Source organism: Dermacentor andersoni, chromosome 7 (assembly GCF_023375885.2).
Source record: "Dermacentor andersoni chromosome 7, qqDerAnde1_hic_scaffold, whole genome shotgun sequence".
In the NCBI taxonomy this organism is placed as follows: domain Eukaryota; kingdom Metazoa; phylum Arthropoda; class Arachnida; order Ixodida; family Ixodidae; genus Dermacentor; species Dermacentor andersoni.
The window spans coordinates 85888837-85901932 of record NC_092820.1 but is presented as its reverse complement, the minus strand read 5'-3'; the positions used below and the strand labels follow the sequence as shown (position 1 = coordinate 85901932).

General features: G+C 42.3%; 1 long non-coding RNA gene across 1 annotated transcript; it reads left to right on the top strand.

Annotated features, from left to right (window-relative positions):
- The first annotated feature begins 4397 nt into the window (after positions 1 to 4397).
- Positions 4398 to 11129, top strand: LOC129385722 (uncharacterized). Its single transcript, XR_011895448.1, has 3 exons — positions 4398 to 4462; positions 6207 to 6294; positions 8691 to 11129. It is a non-coding gene; the product is annotated as an uncharacterized lncRNA (long non-coding RNA).
- The last annotated feature ends 1967 nt before the right edge of the window (positions 11130 to 13096 follow it).

The window sequence follows — 13096 nt, the reverse complement described above, 5'->3', positions numbered from 1 at the left end:
CTATTCCCACAAAACCGCTTTATCCGTTAGAATTGGAGATTGTTCTCCGCATAGAAAATAACCATTTGTCATTTGTGGAGAAAGTATATAGGTATCTGCCTGCGAAACAATACTTTTACAAAGCAGGTGCTGTACACTTTTCATTCACTCCAGCAAGTTACCGCATCATGAATGCTGGAGGGTCGCCACAATACGTAGAAAAAAAATTGCTGTAAGATCACCTGCAAAGAACGATGTAGCCTAATGGAAAGTGTTGCTGGGTTGGTTGGTTTGTTCTTGGATGCTTAACGAACGCACATTCTTGTATGAACAAAGTACAGACCCTTATTTCTATGTATGCTCCCTGTTCTGAATAAGCTCTTGTTGCGAATTAACATTTGTCTCGCGTCTGGCTCACTTGCCTCCTGTCAGGTCTGTCCTTGATGAACCTACAAATATCTGTGTGTTCTGCATTTCTAAAGTCGCACTGCCTATATCACCAGCGACAACTATAACTAAGGGACTTTTGTAGTCAGTATCATACTGGCAATGTTTTTCTACCACACGCAGATATGTTTTTGTGTTTTAATGTACACGTTCATGTTCTTCTTTAATACGCGTACGTATGTTATTGATCTGTTGCCTCGAATGTTGCGGTAACCTGACGTCTATGTAGCGATTGTTCCATTACTGCAGAGCAACGAGGCTAATAAACTAACAGACTTTACCAATCAACGGGTACTTGGAGCAAAACAAGCGCACAAAATTGTGAAATGCACAGTGGAGAACATATTCTTTTGATTTCGTGAATGAGGCGCGAAACACTACATCATGTTTAAGTGGCATTTGCCCAGATTTTCTTAGAGAAATTTGGCCAGATGAAAGTTATGGTTTGTAGGGAATAAAATAGGTTCAACAAATTTATAGTTGATTCATATAAAATCGGGCCGACCAATTGGCCATATTTGGAGCTCTCCTTCCTTTTAAACGTGAAATGTTTTTATCACCCGTGGTCGGCGAGCTTCGAGTTACCTTGAGCCAAAATCTGTTAGCCAGGCACCCAAACGAGAACATCCCAGCAAGTTGCGAGGAAAAAAAAACGAGATCATCTGGGCAACCAATCAAGACCGCATTACATACGCTTGTTTCTTCCCTGACAAGTTACAGAAATATTGCTTGCAAGTTCTTCCAAATGTTTCTTGACAATATCACTGAGGCTTTTACTTCTAGTAACCTGAAGGTTTATTTGGTATTTCCAACAGCGACGTTCAAAAGGCAGGTACAGAGCCATATGCACTTCATTGTCATCTTTTGGTGCTAAGACAGGATTGGTTCTGCTCTTTTGAACGCGAGTGGGCCTTGAGTTTCGCGGCGTATCTGGTGCGCCTGCAGCGCCGGTAGCCTTCGTGAGCGTCCAAGCCGGTAGCGTCCGGCCAACACGCTGGTCCGGCGCACCATGCAATGAAGTTCTGCCTGTGACTGGAAACTATTGGGTCGGCATAGATTAGTGCACGGTATGGCGGGGTGCAGTGTGGTGGGATGGTGCATCCACTACACCCACTTTAAGATTGTGGCTATAGTATCATCTCAAAACAATCTGCGTTGCCCGTAGCCATTTCATCATTACAGTCTCTTGATTACGGGGGAACCAGCATTTTCTTTAGATCCTCTCAAAGCAAAAAGGAGTGAAACATGTACAAAAGGAAGCAGTTGGCTACTATTTGAAGATGAAGAACAAGTAACTGAGCCGATATTTTTTAACGTTGTGAAATAATGTCGTTCTTGCACCATGTCTTACAGAGAATCGAGAAGCACCGTAAGGCACGGCAGCACGACGAGACAGCGCTCACTAGAGCGAAAACGCTTTCCAAAGCGTATTTTTACCTGCATAAAAAAGACAAGCGGGTGAGCCATCTGCGTGCAAGCCCTGCTGCCGTGCCCTTTGGGATGCGCTGGGTCGTCGCCGGATTTTATGCTCCGGGTGAGGTGAAGGGCTGTGCTGGACGGCTTGAAGAATGTTCTTTCGCTGGAGGTAGACGATGACGGGTTCCCTTCCCCCAATGGTAGGAAAGGAAACGACGAAAATGTGTCGTTCTGAAGCACATGCGCGTCGAGAATGACGAAAGGCTGATTTGGTTCTTGGTGTCCCGCTGGTATCAGCAGCAGGCTGGCGATAATCTGCATAAAGACAAGCGGGTGAGCCATCTGCTTGCAAGCACTGCTGCCGTGCCCTGTAACTTTTTAACGCTGCAGCAAAGTTGATAGCGCATGATGATGTATCAGTTGAGCATCATGATAGAGCATGATGCTCTATCATCTAACTTTTTTAACACTGCAGCAAAGTTTGTAGAAAATGGCACTGCTGTGGCATTCTACGGGAGCATGGTGGCTTCGTTGACAATATTGTTGCAATTTTACTTATAATTTTGACCTATAATGAAGCAGTCATAAAATAAATGTATATACATTGTAAGAAGAAATCAACTTGATTAACTTGGGAATATTCCTTCCTTCCTTTTGTTTTATATTTTCTAAATTCAGTAGCAAAGTTGATTCTCTAAGTGCGCCTTACATTTTCTACAAACAGCGCGGCTAATTCTATAATTGTTCAGTGGCTGTCTGTGATGAATGCGCACACACTGTTGTCCTAACAGAAATACGTTCTCTTGAGCACAATAGAAACTTTAAAGCCAAAAAAGCACTGTGCGATGCTCGCGCATGCATGAGTCTTTCCAACAATATATATATATATATATATATATATATATATATATATATATATATATATATATATATATATGAAGCCAGCGAGACTCGCTGTCCGCATGCAGAACTGTTGTGTCTGCGGTTGTGATGGTCGACGGCGTCCTGGGTTACAATGACGCGTTCTGCAAGGATCTCTGTTACACATGAGTCACACGATGTAATGCAGCGTTTGACGTAGGAAAAGTTTGCGCCCGTTGCACGTCTGCCAAAATAAACACTCACTAAAGTGTAGAGGCAATGCCTGTATACGCAATGCCTCATGACGTCGAGCGTACCGGAATCTTGGAAGAACGCTAACATAATCCTAATCCATAAGAAAGGGGACGCCAAAGACTTGAAAAATTATAGACCGATCAGCTTACTGTCCGTTGCCTACAAAATATTTACTAAGGTAATCGCAAATAGAATCAGGAACACCTTAGACTTCTGTCAAGCAAAGGACCAGGCAGGATTCCGTAAAGGCTACTCAACAATAGATCATATTCACACTATCAATCAGGTGATAGAGAAATGTGCGGAATATAACCAACCCTTATATATAGCTTTCATTGATTATGAGAAAGCGTTTGATTCTGTCGAAACCTCAGCAGTCATGGAGGCATTAAGGAATCAGGGTGTAGACGAGCCGTATGTAAAAATACTGAAAAATATCTATAGCGGCTCCACAGCCACCGTAGTCCTCCATAAAGAAAGCAACAAAATCCCAATAAAGAAAGGCGTCAGGCAGGGAGATACGATCTCTCCAATGCTATTCACAGCGTGTTTACAGGAGGTATTCAAAGACCTGGATTGGGAAGAATTGGGGATAAAAATTAATGGAGAATACCTTAGTAACTTGCGATTCGCTGATGATATTGCCTTGCTTAGTAACTCAGGGGACCAATTGCAATGCATGCTCACTGACCTGGAGAGGCAAAGCAGAAGAGTGGGTCTAAAAATTAATCTGCAGAAAACTAAAGTAATGTTTAACAGTCTCGGAAGAGAACAGCAATTTACAATAGGCAGCGAGGCACTGGAAGTCGTAAGGGAATACATCTACTTAGGGCAGGTAGTGACGGAGGATCCGGATCATGAGACGGAAATAATCAGAAGAATAAGAATGGGCTGGGGTGCGTTTGGCAGGCATTCTCAGATCATGAACAGCAGGTTGCCATTATCCCTCAAGAGAAAAGTGTATAATAGCTGTGTCTTACCAGTACTCACCTATGGGGCAGAAACCTGGAGGCTTACGAAAAGGGTTCTACTCAAATTGAGGACGACGCAACGAGCTATGGAAAGAAGAATGATAGGTGTAACGTTAAGGGATAAGAAAAGAGCAGATTGGGTGAGGGAACAAACGCGAGTTAATGACATCTTAGTTGAAATCAAGAAAAAGAAATGGGCATGGGCAGGACATGTAATGAGGAGGGAAGATAACCGATGGTCATTAAGGGTTACGGACTGGATCCCAAGGGAAGGGAAGCGTAGCAGGGGGCGGCAGAAAGTTAGGTGGGCGGATGAGATTAAGAAGTTTGCAGGGACGGCATGGCCGCAATTAGTACATGACCGGGGTTGTTGGAGAAGTATGGGAGAGGCCTTTGCCCTGCAGTGGGCGTAACCAGGCTGATGATGATGATGATGAAAGTGTAGAGGCAAGTTCATAAGAATTTTGCTAGCCTCTGAGGACAGTATACTCTGGCGGCAGCTGGAACGCCAAGCGACCGGGAGAATTCGAGTGGTGAGTGCTCTATTCCATTTTGCTGAATACCCGCTCGTTCAGGAAGGCATTTTCTCTATCACCAATTTTAACTGTTTCCTTATTTACGTGTTTTCCGTAGGGCCTAGAGAAAGCACTTGTTTTATACCGAGCATCATTGCTCCAGTCGTGACATCTCTGACATTCTCGCTTTGCTCTAGTTTTCCGAGACGAGGGAGGCATGCATCTGGCTGGTAGCTAGCTATATAATTGTTTTACTTAAAACAAAAATGTTCTTTGACAAACAAGAATTTTAAGAAACTGCAGCTACATCTATAATACCCATAAATAGTATTTAATAGCTCAGATCAAGTGTACGTTGTTCATGAATGGGCGCAAAAGTAGTGTCTCCTAGCTTGCCTGGTGCCTACATTCTTCGTCGGTATCTCACTCAGAATGCACTAGTCTGATTTGAACCAGTCGGACTCCTCGTCGTCTAAGAAGAATATTCAAAATCACCTAAACATAGTTACTTGCTCAAGATAACTTGCTGGGCCGTCTGAAGGTTACGCTGCAAATTTGCAATATAACAAGAATACCGAGCGTTCCATAATAGTTATAGGAACATCTTCAGGTTCTTGGATAGCGTCTTCAAAAACAAAGAAGAAATGGGATTAAAGTCTGCTTTTTTTGTAAGAAAACTTTATTGATTGAGCGCGCAGTATAATGACAAGAACAATTACTAAATTGAGGATGCGGGCGGGCGGCACTGACCCCCATCGGTCACTCAAGCTTGGCTACAACAACTCCGTGAGCCCTTTGGCGATAGTTGCCCGTATTTGCTGGACTACAATCAAACGGCTGTTGTGCACCTGCTCTTGCCTAAACCGGATACGGCGGCGCTACTTGCAAACAGTGGGCCTTGATACCACGGGACCACCAGACTACGATTCTTGGCTCTATGGGACCAATCATCGATCACTATTGATGTATATTGCCAGAACCGGCCTACATTTGCATATTTATTGGTCGATGCCGTTGGGAAAACTTTTGAAATAATAAAGAAAGAAAGTCCCCAAGAGATCATGTTTTTTCTTGTGAAAGTACAATGAGTCCTGGCAGCGATTTAGGTCGCCAAAAGACGACTTCACAAAAAAGCACGGCCTCGATTAATTTGTGGGGGAACTGTCATGTTCTTGACAAGATAGGTAAAGCTTCAAATTTATATCACGCAATATCGCAACACAGTGTATACCATAGAAGTGATAGTGGGTTTCGCAAAACAAGTCTTACAGCATAAACACGATTATCTGTCTGTTAGGAAACAAATACAGTAAACAGCCATTCAGCAAGAAGAGCCCTATAAAAAGTGTTTGTTCTGGATAAAATGAGTTACTTCTACATAAGACCAACCCAGTGAACATTTTTTCATGTCAAGGACAGTTCAATTTTCATGATATGGGAATTAGTGATGAGTACAATTGAGGTAAGGAAAAACTGTCATAATTTTATTTACACCAGTGCAAACCTATAGAAACCTTGTCTCACTCTTGCCTCGTTACGCAACTATTATGACACCCAGCAACGCCATATCATAAAAACGACGTGTTGGAAAATTGTTTCCTATTGCGTTGTAAAAATCTTAACTTATTAAGCACAATAACTATAAATTTATCTAATCCTTTCTGTTAAGTTTCGTGTTACGAGCCATAATTGCACTAACTGTAGGTCTTTTACTTCCTACAGCATTTAAGGTGCCATGTTTGATCGGTACAAATTTCTGCAGGTTGAAAACGGCATTATGCATTCACTGACCAGCTTTGTTGTGGTCTTTTCCATGGTGATAATCCTTGCTTCCGCAGCTAACGAAACAGGTAAATAGCACTTGACTTTCTTGGCGGTATAAATGAGAATAGACACTCGGTACTCCTGTGAGCATATTCAGGACATAGGGACCCTGGAGAAGTTTCTTGTTCGAGCAATATCAATGTTGAGAATTATGTCTGTATATATATATGATTGGTTTCGAGCAGTCGCTAACACATTTTTCTTGCTTCGCGTAATTGAGTAAACTTCAAGCTTAATTTGTTTTGGAGTACAACGAACATCTCAAGGAATCATTGCTAATTGTTTTAGTATGGTTCAATTCCCTGACGTTCAGCTCTTCCTTCTTGTGAACTTGAAGGAATAATTTATTCTATTGAAGGTAAAATTTTCGTGTTCGGAACTGCCTTTAAGAGGAAGCTTTAGCTCGGGCCCAACTCCGACGCGGCCTATTCAAATACATGTAAAAACGCAAAAACGTTTTTCTGAGATAACCCCTGGACCGATTTTAATGAGATTTGTTGCATTTGAGAGAGAAAGTTAAGTTCTAGTGACTGTTGGAAGCGGAATTTCGATTTAGGGCTTGAATTTTGTTAAAAGGATATTCAAAAATTCAGACGTTTGAAAAAAATAGAAGCACGAAGTTTACAAGCTAATAGCTCAGCATCAAGAACAGATATCGCGATATTGTAAACGGCATCCGTTAGACCACTCAAAGCGGACAAATTTGATATGTCAGTTTACATCTTACGTGATTTTGTTACGTTGTTTATGAAGGTTCTGCAAAAGTTGTAATTACACATTACTCCATTTTTTGAGGTTCATGTGTAATATATCAATTTTGTCCGCTTTAGATGTTCTATCAAGTACAATTCACAGAATTGCGATATCATTTTTTCTTGCTGAGTTACGGAGTTGTAAACTTGATAGTTTCGTTTTCTAAAAATTTGCGATTTCTGCCAAATTTTTATAAAAATTTGACGACCTAAATTGAAAATTCGAAACCAACAGTCACCAGATCTTAAGGTTTTCTTTTAAATGCAGCAAACCCCGTCAAATTTGGTGCAGTGGTTGTCGAGAAAAACGATTTCTCCTTTTACATGTATTTAGATAGGAGCACCCGAGCTAAAGCTTCCTCTTAACTGTAGTTTTACGGCTCCTAATAAATATGCATGGAATGAAGTCATCAGCAACAATCGGCCGCGTATATCACTTATTCCACCTTGCTGAAATGGAGGTTACTGGTCGATTTCCTATTGCTTAAACTTCAGCGGCAATGGTGGAACGAAGGAGCCCCTAAGAAGAAAACTTAAGTGATGCTGCTTTTCATTTTTGAAACACACATTTTAAGAGTGCGAAAAGTTTGTTGATGTCTTTCTACAGTGTAGTGCGCGAAAAGTTTTTTTTTATTAACAATGTATAATTACGCATATCTCATTTTTAAAGAGAAGCTGTCATTTTCATCATTGCTGTACATTACTGACCATGGCTGCTTCTTGCCATCGTCTTGCCGAATGGCTAGTAGCAGGACAGCAGTCTGTTAATAAACCGGCTTATGCATAACATCGAACGTGAACACACTAACTGCAAAGAATATGAGCCTTCCAGCTCGCAATTCCTTTAATGAACCGAAGATTTCATGCATCTCTTTGCGAGTGATTTAGCCCGTCCCTTCGATCGGTTTCTTGCTTAGTAAAATTGGCCAATCCTGAACACATAAGCGCATGCACCTTCTTGTAAGCATTAAGTTACGCATGTGTGAGAGATCGTAAAAAAATATTTTATTTATTTTGCTGTCGAGTACTTTGCACACCCCATCTGAATCAGCGCACTACACTTAGGAGGTAATCTTATCGCTTCCGCCATTACCCATTGACCGTTGAAAAATTGGCTCATTTGATGTTTGATGAATGCAATGAGTTCAATAGAAGTGACCTTGATCATCCTGCATGACTGTCAAAGTATTATCGCGTTAGCCGGTATAATCTTATGCAATTCGCTTCAATCTATTTTACAACGAAAGCTAACATATATTTTTCTTTCACAAGAAGACTAACTCGACCAAGAGTTTGTACTGTGTTGTTCGCTATTAATCACAATTTCATCGAGGACATTTCCTTAAGCTCTTCATTGCTGTATGCCTACTACATACAAAACTTAAAAAGGAAAAAAAAAAATTAGGAATTGACGTTGGATATAGTCTTAAGTTCTTGCACGTTTGTTGCATTTCTCACAAGAACATGAATGGGTGAAATCGGCAGTATACATGTTTTCGCTTCACACCAACATGTACGGTCTGTTCAGGAAGTTATTTTCTGTGACATTCAATACCAATTTCTCAGCATTGTGAAAATTGTAAGGGTAATTCGAGCACAACAGTATCCATCAACACAAAACCATTATTACTGTGTAGTAATTTTTGTTCGGATCTCTTTTCTCTGCACAGACTGCGTCTTTACTGACCTGGACTTGCATGGTGCTTTGACAAGTCTTATCACTCAGCTATCAAAGCGGGAAGAGTATGAAAGCATGACGAGCATCGGCCCATCCTCGGATATTTTTGATGTTGAGTGCTGCAGCTTGCGGGGCCTCCGGTGGCTTCGCCAGTATGGACCACTGCTTCCTTACTGCGTCAATGGCACACGCAAATTTCAGGTCGACCTGGTCCACGATGGTCCCATTGAGATGATAATGACTTGGTGGTGGCACAGTGACAGCAGAGGAACACTGACACTCGGCTCGCTGTTATCGCGCTTTACCCTGCAATTTCTCGTTTTGGAAAAGCCACTCGGAAAAACAATCGCCCTTAGGTTGGAAAATCCTCCCGTTCCTGTGGCCACAGAAATGACTTACGTTTCGGTTGAAGGTGCTGGGGAAACCGTACGAGCAGTGGTTGCATTCTGGAACAAACTTCTGCCCTCAGTGACGCAACGTCTTTGGAACGAGTATTTCTTTGGACAATTGCGTAATGCCATCGATGACGTTCAACTCGGTTTCTTTCATTCACATGAAGAAGACATTTCACAAGGGCACAGCTTAACTGAGTACCATGAGCATACCGAATTTGAAGCGTGAACTTAATGAACGGTGCGACGTGTTAGAAACGCCAGGGAACGCATGGGGTGATGCCCATGGCTGCTCACATCTACGGCATCTTCGCGACGGTCGTATAAGCAATGTGAACAGCCAGCGAATTTCGGGCTTTGTAATAGTTTCGAAGCATGATCTATGTCTACCGTTTCTATTGTTGACTGTCGTGACGGGCTGTAGATAAGCGGCCACCAGGGCGAAATTATCAGTATATAATTGGCTGCTCATATTCTTTTTCAGTGCGGAAGTCGTGCTATATTTTACGTATGTATGAACCGAACTTTTCCTGTGCAACGAACATAAAATACTGACAAATAAAGCTTTTTCTATGCCAAATGAAAAATATAGTTGAAGGCTGTAAATTAGAATTACGTCTCTCCAAGTGAATTTTGCAAAACGATAGAGTGCTCGAGCAGGACTCACGTAATCCTTTTATCAGCGCTTAGACATAGGATAAACAGAATGTTTTTTTGTCCTGACTTCTCTAAGCATACGTGTAATTATATTCCACATGTAAAGAGATGGGCATGTTTGCACACGAGCGTGCTTGACTTAGAGCTGCATGATCAGCACGATTGGTGGACACTAATGAAGACAAAAGACATATGTTTGTGTTCATGAAATATTTGCTTTGAACTTCAAACGGCGCCAGTTTTAAGCAGGTTTTGTTTATAGGTTCAAAAAGCACTTAGGATTTCAAATGCACCATATCACTCAGCCTGGCATGTGACTGTACCTCCCATTAATCTCAGGCAGATGTAATACTTTGTCGGGCTAAACCAGCGCTCTCGGTGCTTGAAACGGAATCTAGCATCAATCTCGTCAGCACGAATCCTTTATGGTTCGATGAAGCCATGCCGCAGCTCAGCTGTAGTAACGCCCCGCGCGATAATTCTAATAGCGCAAGCATCAGAGACGAGAGAGGGTAAAGCACTACCACACTGTGGACGCACGAAAATCTTCGTGTGTGGACACCATATCTTGTATTAGTCGCAGTGGGCATGTAGTCGGTCTTGACTTGTAGCATACACAAAACGTTATGTTTAGGAGCATTTGCAAAATAAAAAATTACACAGCGAGCAATTATATGTTGTCCTAAGCAAATGGATATATTTGGGTCTTTTGCACGTTTTTGTTGGGAGGAGAGGCGGCGGAAGCAGTATTTATCAGTTCGGAGCACTTATTCCCACGAAACCAAGTTAGTATTTGCATTCCGCCCTAATGGCCACCGAACGCCAACTGTCTGTGTTTTGCGCATGTTGCACCATACGGTATGTTTCCGGATCTTACGGCTTTGATCTTTTAGATCCTTGACCCTTTGTCGCGTCTCCTCGCTAACTGTTGCGGGGCGCTTCCATTGCCGACGCCCACTGTGCATCTCGCCTTCTCGTCTCACCACAGCTTCCCTTAGACACACTTACACTGTGCATCACATCTACAGAATGTAAAGAGCGAATGCAGGCATGGTATTACAATAAAGTAGCGGTGGACGTCCGGCAGGCCTACAAGCATTGTTATACCATCAACTGCACGCGGTCGTCAGTTGGTTGTGCTCACGCCACCATCGGTTAACCGTCGTCGTCACATTGTCGTGATTGCGCTATTATCATGCTGTCTTGGTGACGCTGTCAATTTTTTTGTGCCCTCACCAATATAGTTGCTATTCTATTGCCAGTAAAAGGGGGTTGTCATGCCACCGCGTCATCGTGTTCATGTTGGTATGCGGTCTACAGAAACATGATGCGATATTGTACCACCATCATCAAGCAACATTATTGGTGCCACCAGAACAATTAAAAACAATTGCTGGGGCATGGGCTGGTTTTTTTCCTTGTCCCTAATAAGCTGTTCGATTACTTTGACAATTAGCTTAGAGTGAATATGCGATTGTTTGGTTGAAATTCTATTTCCAATTTATTCTCTTAAAGAATGAATGAAAGAATGTGTCATCCTGTATGGAAACCATAGAAAGCGTTCGACAGTAACAATTGCACTATGATGGCAACAGCGTAATTGTGGGCACGCTTACTGTCCAAAGCTCCTTGCGCTATCGCTCTGTAGCCCTGCTATCTAAAGACTGCGCAAAAATAGTTGCATTTACCGATTTTTGCGAGGAAAAGCTATGAACTGTACTTCCTTCCACCGTCCTTCCGTTCATTATCTGGACTATTAAGCACCATTTACGTCAGAGACTAACATTGTGTCTTTATGAGTCCATCCCCTTGACCTCAGCTTAGGGCGAAAAAAAAATGACTGATGTGCATCCCCGTCGCTACTTCGCTCGCACTTAAAATAATCAGTTTCAGGAAACCACCTTATAAGAGCCTACATTCTGACCACCCCAATGGCAGCAATAATTTAAAGTTTCTTCTGCTGAATCAAACAATGAAATAGCACAATATGCATGTATAACATATGGCCATTTCACTGGTATCTCTAAAGCGCACACACGTGCTATATAATAAAGTATGGTACACAATGGTTGAGTGATGGAAATGCAACGCTAACCTGTTAGAACTGATAGGTTGTTACACCCAAACGTGTGGAACATTCAGGCATGGTAGCCATATAAGCGCCTATCCGCTGAGAACCAATCAGATGCTAAGACATAATATTATAGCAACGTGTACTTGGCAGTTCGACGCACTGGTGACTGCTCTAACGCACAAGAATAGCGCTTGATAATTGGTACAAGAATTTCCACTTGACACGTACTCTGAAAGCGGTTACATCACTGTGTGTGGTTCGAAGACCGCTATATGCAATGTTAGTTCTAGTAGGAAATACGTTGTGTACCTGCAGTACACATTGTTCAGAACATGGTAGTGCATAGCGGGTGCCTGATCGCCATCTTCGTGAATACTCTCTCGGCGGCACAAACAAGGCATACGTGGCAATATTGATGATGCACCTAAATCATGTCTCGTACGGAAATGCACCAAGATTTAAGAGACAACAAAAAACAATGTCGAAATCATTGAGGCCTTTACTGCGAACAACTACTTCCCAACAACAATTCGACAAAGTTTAAGGAAAAGTTTTCTTTGTATTTCTCTATGGAGTATAATTTAAGTGGGCAAGTTACTATCTCGCTACATCTGAGGTTTCTTAAACAAAAATTTACACCCTTCCAGTGCGAGGATATAAACCAAACTCCCTCACTTCAAGAACCAAATGCTATAGCCATTAGGCGTCAAATATATGCAAGGAATGAGCGAATACTAAGCTTATACACTGTGCTTCGCCCTCGGAAGCAACTTTTTTTAGAAGATATATCCCATTGCATCGCCTTCGCGGTTGTTGTAGCTTACCACTGCACCGGTTACGGGATCCGTGCCGATTGCAACGAATGAGTTTTAACGTTTCGTCTCGTGCGTACAAGAAAGCAGTCGTCAAGCAACTGTCGGCGTGCAGTCGCCTTACTCCGTGTGGGCACTCCTCCAACACCCCCTGCCGAAACACACACGCAAGCCCACAGGCAAGCTGATCGCCTCCCTTAGTATGTTAAGTCATCTGAGATCAATTTTTCGTACGCAAAACGATGCCATAGCCGCCTTCCTGCCGAGAGCCTTCCGCAACTTTCATTTTCACAATGCGGAGGGGCTGCTATTCTCTTACGTAACACATTGTGTGATTTAAATTTATATGTTATTGTGTCATCACTAATATTTCCTTGTTACATTCCTAAATTCATGATAACGATATGTTTCTATCGTTCCTTCCTTTGTTGTCAAAAACACATTCATTTAGCATGCGTAGAGC